Genomic DNA, 11,620 nt, shown 5'->3' with positions numbered 1-11,620 from the left:
GCAGCACAGATTGAGGCAATTTTCAGAGGATATACTACCCTGGCCTACTATCCTGTGTCTCAGGAGGGTACAGAGGCAATGGAAGAGGCTCCAGGCTATGCTAGTCTAAGGTTATCAAATATTTGAATAATATAATTAACTCCCCACAGTCTGAATCTAGACTCACCATGCACACTTTTGAATAGTTTTGCTACAAGCTGGTTTCTCATGCAAATGCTACAATAAAAAGGTAAACTGGAAGGAAGACTCAGGCTTCCAATCATTACAGTAATATAATTATTGTATTTTAATAAATTATCATTCTGATTTTATCATGCCTCCCTGAGCTTTGATTCCATGTTTTCTAACGTATGAATCTAGTATGCTAACAAGACAGGTTCCTGAGCTTAAAGGATGAAAACAAGACTGTGGTTCATATTAAATGCCACAGGTAGTTCATCCTGTAAGCAGTCAGGGTTCAGATAGTAAATAAAATATACCTTGGGTGGTTCCAATGAAGAGATTTAATTAAGGGACTACTGGCCTGAAGGTGGAGGAGCAGGGTTAAAAGAACAAACAGGTGATGGTGAGGTGACCACAGAGAGAAAAAGGAAAAGTCTTTCCCACCCTTTGGGCCAAAGAGACTAGGAAAGGTAATGGAGTTGTGAGTCTAGAGTCCAGTGAAAGCTGGAACCATTGAAGAGGGGCTCCCCAGTCGAAGCTGCAGTGATAGAGGGAAGTGGCTATTTTAAGAGGTTGGTCAGAAGAAGAGCAGAGAAGGAACAAGACAGAAATAGCACATCCTCTTTCTCTTCCCACTCTCTTTTTTTTGTTTTTTTTTTTGAGACTGAGTCTCACTCTGTTGCCCAGGCTAGAGTGACGTGGCGTCACGTGGCGTCAGCCTAGCTCACTGCAACCTTAAACTCCTGGGCTCAAGCAATCCTTCTGCCTTCCTCCCCCCCCTCCCCCCAGTAGCTGGGACTACAGGCATGCACCACCATGCCCGGCTAATTATTTCTATATATTTTTAGTTGTCTGGCTAATTTCTTTCTATTTATAGTAGAGACGGTGTCTCGCTCTTGCTCAGGCTGGTCTCGAACTCCTGACCTCGAGTGATCTGCCTGCCCCTGCCTCTCAGAGTGCTAGGATTACAGGTGTGAGCCACGGCACCCGGCCTCCTCCTACTGTCTTATGAACTGCATGTGAATTCCATTGGCCTGAATGAAGGTGGACAGCAGGAGAGCTGTGGCGATGCCAACCGCGAGTCAGACTCTCATGCTGCAGAGCAGGCAGTGCAGGGGAGGGCTGGCTGAGGGTGTGGGGAGGAACATGCTTAGGGAGGCAAGGGGAGAATCTACAGCACAGCCCCTGAGAAGGGGCCACCTGGACTGGAGAGCCCAGATGGACACTAAGCTCTTTGTCTTTTTGTGGGCTTTACTTGTCATTTTGCACCAATAATTTATTAGTTTGTTTCCTCATATAATTTTGATAGGACAAGTGACATTTATTGTTTATCTGTGCAGCATTATGATAAGTCAAAATTCTTAGTTCCAACCAATTCAACAAGGTTCTTATTTGGAGAGCAGCAGCTGGGCTCATTTGAAGACCCAGTGTTCCACTGAATTAAAAACAGACTGATTTTCTTGAATATGTGTTGTTCTTTGAGATGCTCAAGGCATAAGGTTGAAAAGTAAAGATTTCACACAGTGCATTTGGCACAAAACCATACACTCCCACAAAGATATATGTAGAATATCTAGAACAAAATAACATACCATGCCCATTATTGAAATTAATTAATTAAAACAGTTGCATGTTACCGAGTGATGGGGATATGTTCAGAAAAATGCATCCTTAGGTGATTTTGTTGTTGTGCAAACATCATACTTATGCAAACCTAGATGGTAAAGGCTACTACACACCTAGCCTGATTCTCTTAGGCTACAAACCTGTATAGCTTGTTACTCTACTGAATACTGTAGACAATTGTAACACAATAGCATGTGTTTGTGTATCAAAACGTATCTAAACATAGAAAAGGTACAGAAAATATACAGTCTAAAAGATAAAAAAAAAAAGTGGTATTCCCGTATAGGGCACTTATCATAAGTGGAGCTTGCAGGACTGGAAATTGCTCTGCATGAGTTAGTGAGTAAATGTGAAGGCCTAGGACATTACTGTATGCTACTGTAGACTTTATAAACAATGTACACTTAAGCTACACTAACTTTATAAAAAAACTTTAATAATAAATTAACCTTAGCTCACTGTAATTTTTTGCTTTATAAACTTTTTAGTTTTTTAAAACTTTTTGACTTTTTTTTAATTTCAGCATAATATGGGTGTACAAATGCTAAGGTTATGTACATTGCTCTTGCCACCCCTCTCCCCTCAAGTCAGAGCTTCAAGCATGTCCATCCCCCAGACAGTGCACATCACACTTATTATGTATGTATATACCCATCCCTCTTCCCCCCCCTCCAACTGCCTGACACCTGATAAATGTATGGGTTTTTTTTAACACTTTGGTTGTATTTTATATCTTTGCCTCTCCCTAGCAAGGGTTAGAGGTATGCTCTTCCCCTCCACAATGCTCACCACATCCCTAAAATGTGAGTGCCTCCCCCAACCCCCAAATCCTTGGTGAACACCACTACCCTTTGAGTGCCATAGTGATAATCAGTTAGTACCAATTTGATGGCAAGTACATGTGGAGCCCATTTTTCTGATCTTGTGTCACCTAACTTTGGATAATGGGCTTAAGCTCAATCCAGGATAATATAAGCTGTGTTAACTCACTGTCATTTCTTAGAATTGAGTAATATTCCATTATAAATATATACCAAATTTTAATAATCCATTCATGAATTGATGGACACTTGGGTTGTTTCCACATCCTTGCAATAGTGAATTGTGCTGCCATAAACATTCAGGTGCAGATGTCTTTATTATAGAATGTCTTATGCTCTTTTGGGTAGATGCCTAATAATGCTATTGCTGGGTTGAATGGTATTTCTATTTTTAGCTGTTTGAGGTATCTCCAAATTCTTTTCCACAAAGGTTGCACTAATTTGCAGTCCCACCAGCAGTGTAAGAGTGTTCCTGTCTCTTCCTCGCCAGCATTTGTTGTTTTGGAATTTCTTGATAGAGGCCATTCTCACTGGGGTTAGGTGATATGTCATTGTGGTTTTGATTTGCATTTCTCCAATGATTAGAGATGTTAAGCATTTTTTATGTGTTTGCAGGCCATTATTCTATCTTCTTTGGAAAAGTTTCTGTTCATTTCTGTTGCCCATTTCTTAAAAAATTCAAGAAAATAGAAATAATACCATGAGTCTTCTCTGATCATAGTGGTATAAAATTAGAGTTCAATTCCTATAGAAACACTCAATGCTTCACAAAGTCATGGCAACTAAACAATCTATTATTGAAGAATTATTGGGTCAAGGAGGAAATTCAGAGGGAAATCAAGAGTTTCTTTGAACATAATGATAATGGAGACACATGTTACCAAAACCTGTGGGACTTTTTTGTAATAACACTTAGAACACACACTGTACAGCTGTACAAAAATATTTTCTTCCTTTATATCCTTATTCTATAAGTTTTTATAGTTTTAAAATTATTGTTTTACTTTTTAAATTTTTTTGTTAAAAGACACAAACACACTCATTAACATAGGGTCAGAATCACCAATATTCCTGTCTGTCTTCTCCACATCTTGTCCCATTGGAAGGTCTTCAGGGGCAGTAACACACATGGAGCTGTCATTTCTTATAATAACAATGTCTTCTTCTGGAATACCTCCTGAAGGACTTGCCTGAGGCTGTTTCATAGTTAACTTTCTTTTTAATAAGTAGAAAAAGTACACTCTAGAATAACAATTAAAAGAATAGTATAGTAAATACATAAACCAGTCATTTGGTTTTTATTATCAAATATTATGTACTGTACATAATTGTATGTACTATACTTTTATACGACTGGTAGCGCAGTAGGTTTGCTTACGCCAGCATCACCACAAACACGTGAGTAATGTGTTGTGTTGTACTAAGGTGTTATGATGTTACTAGGCGTTACAAATTTTTTAGGTCCATTATAATCTTATGGGACCACTGTCATATATGCAGTCCGTTGACCAAAGTATCGTTCTACAGAACATGATTATATTAAAAAAAAATACAATCCCATGTTTGCTTAAAAGCTGGCTGAGAGAAATTAGTTGGCCTTTTAAGCATGGAAAACATCTTTATCCCATTTGGTCTGTAGGGGTTATTTGAAGGTCAGTGATAATTACACTGAATCTTTAGCGTTCACAGAGCTTCACATGAGTTCTATATCCACTTTAAATTTATGCTTTTAAAGGGATGTAGAAAACTTTTAGATAAAGAATACTACTGGAACTTTTTACCCTAGCTTCATAAATAAGAAACAAAAAATAAGTGACAAAAGAAAAAAGAAAGAAAGAAAGGAAAAAAGAAAGGAAGAAAGGAAGGAAGAAAACCTTTGGAATTTTCAAGTGCAAATGAAATAATGATTAAAAGTAATTCGAGACTGTTCAGTACCACACTAATATGAGCATTTATATCTGTAGTATTTACATAAAATACTGGTTATGGTTCTTACAACTAACTGAGACTCACCCATAGCAGGAGTTTGAATGAGTGTTGGGAAGCTGGCAAATTTTCTAAGGAAGCTGGAGAAACAGTCTTGGGAAGCAGGCAGAAATAAAGAGAGGCCAGGCCACCAGAACTATCCTGTGAGGACTCTGCTGGTGACATTTCTGGACCCTGGACCCACAGCTTGTAACACCTCCTGTGGCAACTGGGCACCCGTGGTGGGCCCACTGCCACTGTTGCCATCCAGGACTGGATTTTCCCCATACCACCAGCTGCCAAATCATAGCCCAACCCAGTGCATCTGACTGGCGTGGGTTTAAAATCTTGAAGATCTGGCTTTTTTTTTTTTTTTTTTTTTTTTTTTTTTTTTTTTACCTCTATATGGAAGACATACTCTGCCTCTTGTTAAGATTCAAAAATTTCTTTTTCTTGGATAGCAACATGCAAAAGACTGAAACAAGATCCACACCGCTCACCTCTCACAAAAATCAACTCATGATGGATAACAGACTTCAACCTAAAACATGAAACCACAAAAATTCTAAAAGAAATGTTGGGAAAACTCTTCTGGACATTGGCCTAGATGAAGAATTTATGAAGAAGACCCTCAAAGCAATCATAGCAGCAACAAAAATAAATAAATAGCACCTGATCAAATTGAAAAGCTTCTGCACAGCCAAGGAAACTATCATTAGAACGAATAGAAAACCTACAGAATGGGTGAAAATATTTGCTTTCTACACATCCAATAAAGGGCTGATAACTAGAATCTATATAGAACTTAGGAAAATCAACAAGAAAAAAATAAAAAAAATCATTAAAAAGTGGGCAAAGGCACTAACAGAAACTTTTTCAAAAGAAGATGAATAATGACTAACAAACATAAAAAACTGCTCAACATCTCTAATCATCAGGGAAATGCAAATCAAAACCACAATGAGATATTAGTTAAACCCAGTGAGAATGGCTTTTATCAAAAAGTCCCAAAATAATAAATGTTGGAGCGGATGCAGTGAGATAGGAACATTCATACACTGCTGGTAGGACTACAAACTAGTACAACTTCTGTGGAAAGTAATATGTAGATACCTCAAAGAGCTAAAAGTAGAACTGTCATTTGATCAACAATCCAGCTACTGGATATCTACCCAAAGAAAAAAAGTCACATGCACTCGAATGTTTATAGCAATTGCAATTCACAATTGCAAAGATGTGGAAACAACCTAAATGCCCATCAATACATGAGCGGATTAATAAAATATGGTATATGTATGCCATGGAGTACTACTCAGTCATTAAAAAAAACGGTGAATTAATATCTCTTGTATTATCCTGGATGGAGCTAGAGACCATTCTTTGAAGTGACGTATCACAACAATGAAAAAACAAGCACCACATGTACTCACCATCAAATTGGTACTAACTGACCAACACTATGTGCACACATGGAAGTAACATTCATTTGCTGCTGGGCAGGTGGGAGGAGGGCAGAGGTGATGGGTAAATTCACAACTGATGAGTATGGAGCACACTGTATGGGGGAAGGGCATGCTTGTAGCTCTGCCTCGGGTGGTGCAAAGGCAATATATGTAACCAAAATGTTTGTACTCCCACAATATTCTGAAATTTAAAAATAAAATTAAAAAAAATTCAGAAGTTTGAGAATCCCATAAATAAGCTAGCATGTTAAGATACTGAGTAATTTTACTAAAACATAAAACCTGATCACAGCAAAGATTCTAGTCTTATCTCTACTACAGACAGAGTAAAATTGAAAAGGATTCAAGATCCTATATGAAATATTTAGACCAGGTCAAAGGAAAAGTTACCTGATTAACAAATGTTCAACATGACTTACCAAGTGGTTAGAGTGTCTCCTTTCCAGAGATATTTTAAGCTACCATTCTTATTTGATTAGAGAGATGTAAATTTTTGTCCTATATTATCTTTTTGAGTTCACAATGTTTGATTTAACTGATACTTATTTTGAAAGTTATATTATTAAATGAGGGAGAAATTATTATAGCAAACACAAAGAAGACAAAAACTTAATAAAGCTTGATAAATGGAAAAGGGCAGAGTCAGGGCAAGATGTGATCACTCACATAAGAGCACTCTTTTTGCTTCTTAGAGAAAGCATCCCTACCGTGGAATTCTACTGAGTGGTTTAAAAAAGATGACTTTTTAAATGATGTTTATTAAATACCTTTTACATTGAAAGCACCAGAATCACACGTAAAAGATGAATATGACACCATTTCTGTTTTCGAGAAGCTTTCACTCCAGTGTGGTGAGAGACATGCAACGGATACAAAGCAAATAGAGAAATTCCAAACCATGGAAGGCTAGAGAAAGAAGGTACGTATTCTGCTAGAGGGGGTAGATGAGCCTGCTTGTTCACTAAGCTTATTAAAAATAATTGTGATTGGAAGATAGTGGTCATAAATTCAACAGAGGATGAAAGAATCAAATTTTCAAAGATATGACCAATATAAGTGCTTGGTTTATTCAGGCAACAGTAGGCAAAGCTGCAGAGAAGGCGAATAGGGCCTCATACAGGACGGCAAAGCATTTGGCTTTTGGCTTAGCTTACACTCTCTGGAACTCTCCTGGGGCAGACACTGTTGGCTGCCTACCCTACAAGCATCTCCCTTCTTATTTGTAAACAGAATCTCCATTTTCCTCATTGTGCACCTCAGGGGTTGAATGTTTATTACTCTAAGCCAATTAAATAATTCCTCCCCACTTTGCAATGGTTGGTTTAGCTAGGTATGGAAATGGGATAAAACCCTGGTCAGTGAGATGTAATGGGATGTATGCTGGATGCTTCCAGGAAAAGGGACCCAAGTGAGCAAGTTGGTCCTGCCAGTCTTTGCACATTATCCTGGGGACACATTGCTTGAATAAGTAGCAATTAACCTGTGTCAGTGGGTAGAACAGCGAAGCCAAGGCAGAATCTTCTCTAGACTGAACTGCTGAAGTAGTCAAATCAGAACCACCTACTTGGGTGCTTACTGTTATGAGAGATAAGGAATTTTATTTCTTGCTTATGGCACTTTTCTTTTGATATTCCATTACTGGTAGCAAAAGCATTTGCAGTAATATATCTCTCCTGCTGTGACCCAGTACTAAAATTTCTTTGGGACCTTCAGAATTCAAGAAAATGCTTAATTCTTCATCTGCTACTCTATGTGCAAAGATTTTTCTTGTTAATCAGAATTACTTTTATAATTAATACTTTTTTCCTTTGGGAACAGCTTCACTCTGAAGTTATTGTTAAATATTTATCCGGTTATTATACCCAAGAGCAGAGGAACAGATGAATATGGAAAATGATCCAATAGTTAAGTGTTTAAATATATTCATATACTACAATGTGCTTTTATTTATCGGAGAATATGAATTTTTTTGCAGAAGCATGAATATTGATTAGTACTTTCTGTACTACTTGGGAGAATGACGGTCACTTTTATTAGCCTTCTCATTTGAAGAAAATAAACAAACTTTCAACAAAGTTTTAATGAAAAGAGGTTATTCTCTTACTCCAGGGAATTCTTTTGATCAGAAAACTGAACCAGGCAACAAGGTTTCCTTTAGAACCTAAATTTGCTTGTTGAGATTCTGCCAACTCAGGCTTTCTTCTTTTTGCCTCACTCCTGTTGATTTTTATATTCTCCTGTTGTTTTTAGCAGGACCTACTGGAATTTCATATAATCTGATCTTCCTACTCAGTGCTAAATCTTTTCCTCTGATCAATGTGTTGATTTATAGTTAGAGTTGCCCCATGTAACTTGAGTATACCATCATCTAATCCAGTGAAGACTGGAGAATACTGGAGAATATTGGAGAACATAATTCATTTACATTCAAAGTATTTATTAACAAGTAAGGACTTACCACTGCAATTTTGTTTTCTGGTTGTTTTATAAGTACTTTGTTCTTCCTTTCTTGCTATCCTCCCTTGTGGTTTGATGGTTTTCTGTAGTGGTATGCTTCAAATCCTTTCTTTTTTGTTTTGTGCATCTCCTGTAGATTTTTGCTGATTGGTTACAAATGAATCTTACATAGGACATGTTTATTTATAACAATCTATTTTAAGAAGATAACAACTAAACTTTCATTTCATACAACAACTTTCTACTTTTATTCTTCCCCTATTTTACATTTTTGATGTTTAAATTTACACCACTTTATGATATGTATCCTTTGACAATTTATTTTAGCAATGGTTATTATTAATGATGTTTTTGTTCTTAATCCTTGTACTAGGGATAAAACAACTTTACATACCATTATTACAGTCCTTGAGTATTCTTAAATTTGCTTTGTATTATTTATACCATTGGGTTTTGTGCTTTTGTAAGTTTTGTGTTATTAATTAGTAGCGTTATTTTTTCTGTTTAAAGAAACAAAATTCCCTTTAGCAATTCCCATAACACAAACCTAGTGGTGATGAACTCCCTTAGCTTTTGCTTATCTGGGAAGATTTTTATTTCTCTTTCATTGCTAAAAGATTGACTTGCTGGGTAACATATTCTTAGTTGGATGGTTTTCTTCTTCAACATTTTGAATGTATCATCCCACTCTCTCCTGGCCTACAGGGTTCTGCTAAGAAGTCCACTGATAGTTGTAGTAAGACAACTTTGTATGTAATATATTTCTTATCACTTGCTGCTCTCAAAATTTTTTGTCTTTGATTTTTTATAATTTGATTATTATGTGTCTTGGTAAACTCGTTGGGTTCAAACATATAGAATGCTTTACAAATTTATGTGTAATCCTTGTCCAGAGGTCGTGCTAATCTTCTTTGTATTGTTCCAATTGTAGTACAGGTGCTCCTTGACTTACACTGGGGTTACTTTCTGATAAACCCATTGTAAGTTAAAAATATTGTATTGAAAACATGGGATGACTGGGTGCTGTGGCTGGCTGCTGCTGCTCAGCATGGTGAAGGAAGTACAGTTTCTACTGATTGTATATCACTTTTGTGGCATCATAAAGTCAAAAAACCATAAGTCAAACCATTGTAAGTTGGAGACCGTCTATATATGTGCTGCCAAAATGAACACCCTTATTTTTTTCCTTACCAGAGAAATAAAGCTATTGTAAACATACTTCCTACAAATATTTGCTCACATCTCTGGTCATTTCAAGTCATTTTTTGAGCTAAGATGATTTCCTGAAAGAGATTGCATAATGTTTTTGCCATATTGATAAATTGCACACCTGAAATGTTATGTCAGTTCTTTCAGCAGCTTTTTCTACAAATAGAAAAATCTCCTTTCTTATTTCCTCCTTTCCAGTATTTACATCTTAATATATATGATAAACCTTTCTTTGTCTCACTGACGAGAAAATCCAGAACATTGCTATTATGCATATTTACCTAAGCAAAATCCATTTTTAATGAAAGTTTTATATTTTCAAATGATTTGTTGGTCACCAGACATGTCTTGTTAAAAATCCAAATTTATTTGCTCACCTGTTTTCTCTTTTCTAAGGATCAGAATTTTGGTGAATATACAGAGGGACTGTAAAAGTATTTTATAAAACAATAAAAAATCTTCTATGCAACAAGAACTATATATAGCAGACCTGGACTGTTAACTTGTTTAATTTGCTTTCTATAACTATGGATTTTCAGCAGCCAATAATACACTTTCATTTTTCATAATTGAATTGGTGAAAATCAATTATGAGTTGGTGAAAATCATCAGAAATTATAGACATGGTAGGGATTTGTTCATATTTAATTTTCATGTTTCTTCTTCCAAGTTACACTGGCCAGTTGTCTTCTGTAGCCCTCTTATTCTTGTTCCACAGTATTTTAGTCCTATGCCAGTCTACTCCAGGATGTTTTATTGCAACAGCAATTTGCATAAGATTTGTAGCCTTTGCCTGACCCTTTGCTCAGCTTCATTTGAATTTGAGTTTTTATTACTGACTTTCCAAGGAGCTTTTACTTCTCTCCAAAATATTCTGCAAAGTGCTTGTTCTTGATTACTCATGCCCTAGGAACAGCTTTGCTGTCTGTGAGGCACCAACATTCTGTTTCTCTACCCTCATTATTCTACATTTTGCTACCTCTGGCCTTTTGTGTTTAGAAACCTCCTGTGGCCCATGGTTGCTATGAGAAAGTCAAAGCTGTAGTGTGGCTAGAATGATTGGTGGAGGGCCAACATGAGGGGGTATTGATCCTTCTCTCCACGATATAGCAATCATAATGTTTCTCTGTTTTTAGCATTTATCTTGACAAAAGTGCAAAATTTTAACATTGTCAGAGATAAAATAGAACTGAATAAATAATATAGTTTATTTAATATGCCTTTGGTTTATATCATCACATTGGTGATATCAAAATTTTCTTCCTCTGAGATACCTTTGAGATTCAAGGGAAGGCATGCTGTAGTCTGAGGAAGATGGGCTGAGCAGTTAATGTCATAGACTTTTGAGTCTATTGATTTACTTCCTGGGAAATAGAGTGAGGTCCGTCCTTAACAATTCTAGCTGCCTCAGGTTCTTCCCACCAGTATGACTTCTTTATATGATATTCTTCAGAGCCGCCCTGAAGGTACAACAGGGGAGGGTTCTCACAGAGAACCATAGTCTGTTGGACTGTCCATAGTCTGTAGGAATCCACTCTAGATTGCCAATATCCTTTGTAGTCATATCTAGAAAAACCTTGATGTTGAGTTTCCTATATTGGTTTGAGTCATTTACATTTTGTTGATTAGGTTGAGAGTATTCTCTTTTCTATTTTTTGGTCTTATTTTTGATGTTAACATTTTTGTAGACTTTGGTGACATTTTTGTTGATATTGTTTGGTTTTAGGGAACTCTATTTTCAGTCAACTAAGCCAAGTACTTGTTGCATCATGGTCCCCTCCATGGATTTGCTTGGTTGAACTGTCGGAGTTGGGTTTATTATTGTTATCAATATCTCTTCCTGGGATTCTTTCTGATCCCATTTTTATCTTTTAATGGCTTTGGTCTTAAGGCCTAGAGGAAAAACAATGGCCAACA

The 11,620-nt window shown here is 36.6% G+C and overlaps 1 non-coding gene across 1 annotated transcript; it reads right to left on the bottom strand.

Annotated features, from left to right (window-relative positions):
- Positions 1 to 9,342: 9,342 nt before the first annotated feature.
- Positions 9,343 to 9,448, bottom strand: LOC142871230 (U6 spliceosomal RNA). Its single transcript, XR_012919492.1, has one exon. It is a non-coding gene; the product is annotated as a U6 spliceosomal RNA (small nuclear RNA).
- Positions 9,449 to 11,620: the final 2,172 nt, after the last annotated feature.

Source organism: Microcebus murinus, chromosome 5, assembly GCF_040939455.1.
Source record: "Microcebus murinus isolate Inina chromosome 5, M.murinus_Inina_mat1.0, whole genome shotgun sequence".
Lineage (NCBI taxonomy): Eukaryota > Metazoa > Chordata > Mammalia > Primates > Cheirogaleidae > Microcebus > Microcebus murinus.
The sequence above is the reverse complement of the archived record's forward strand: the minus strand, read 5'-3'. Positions and strand labels throughout refer to the sequence as shown.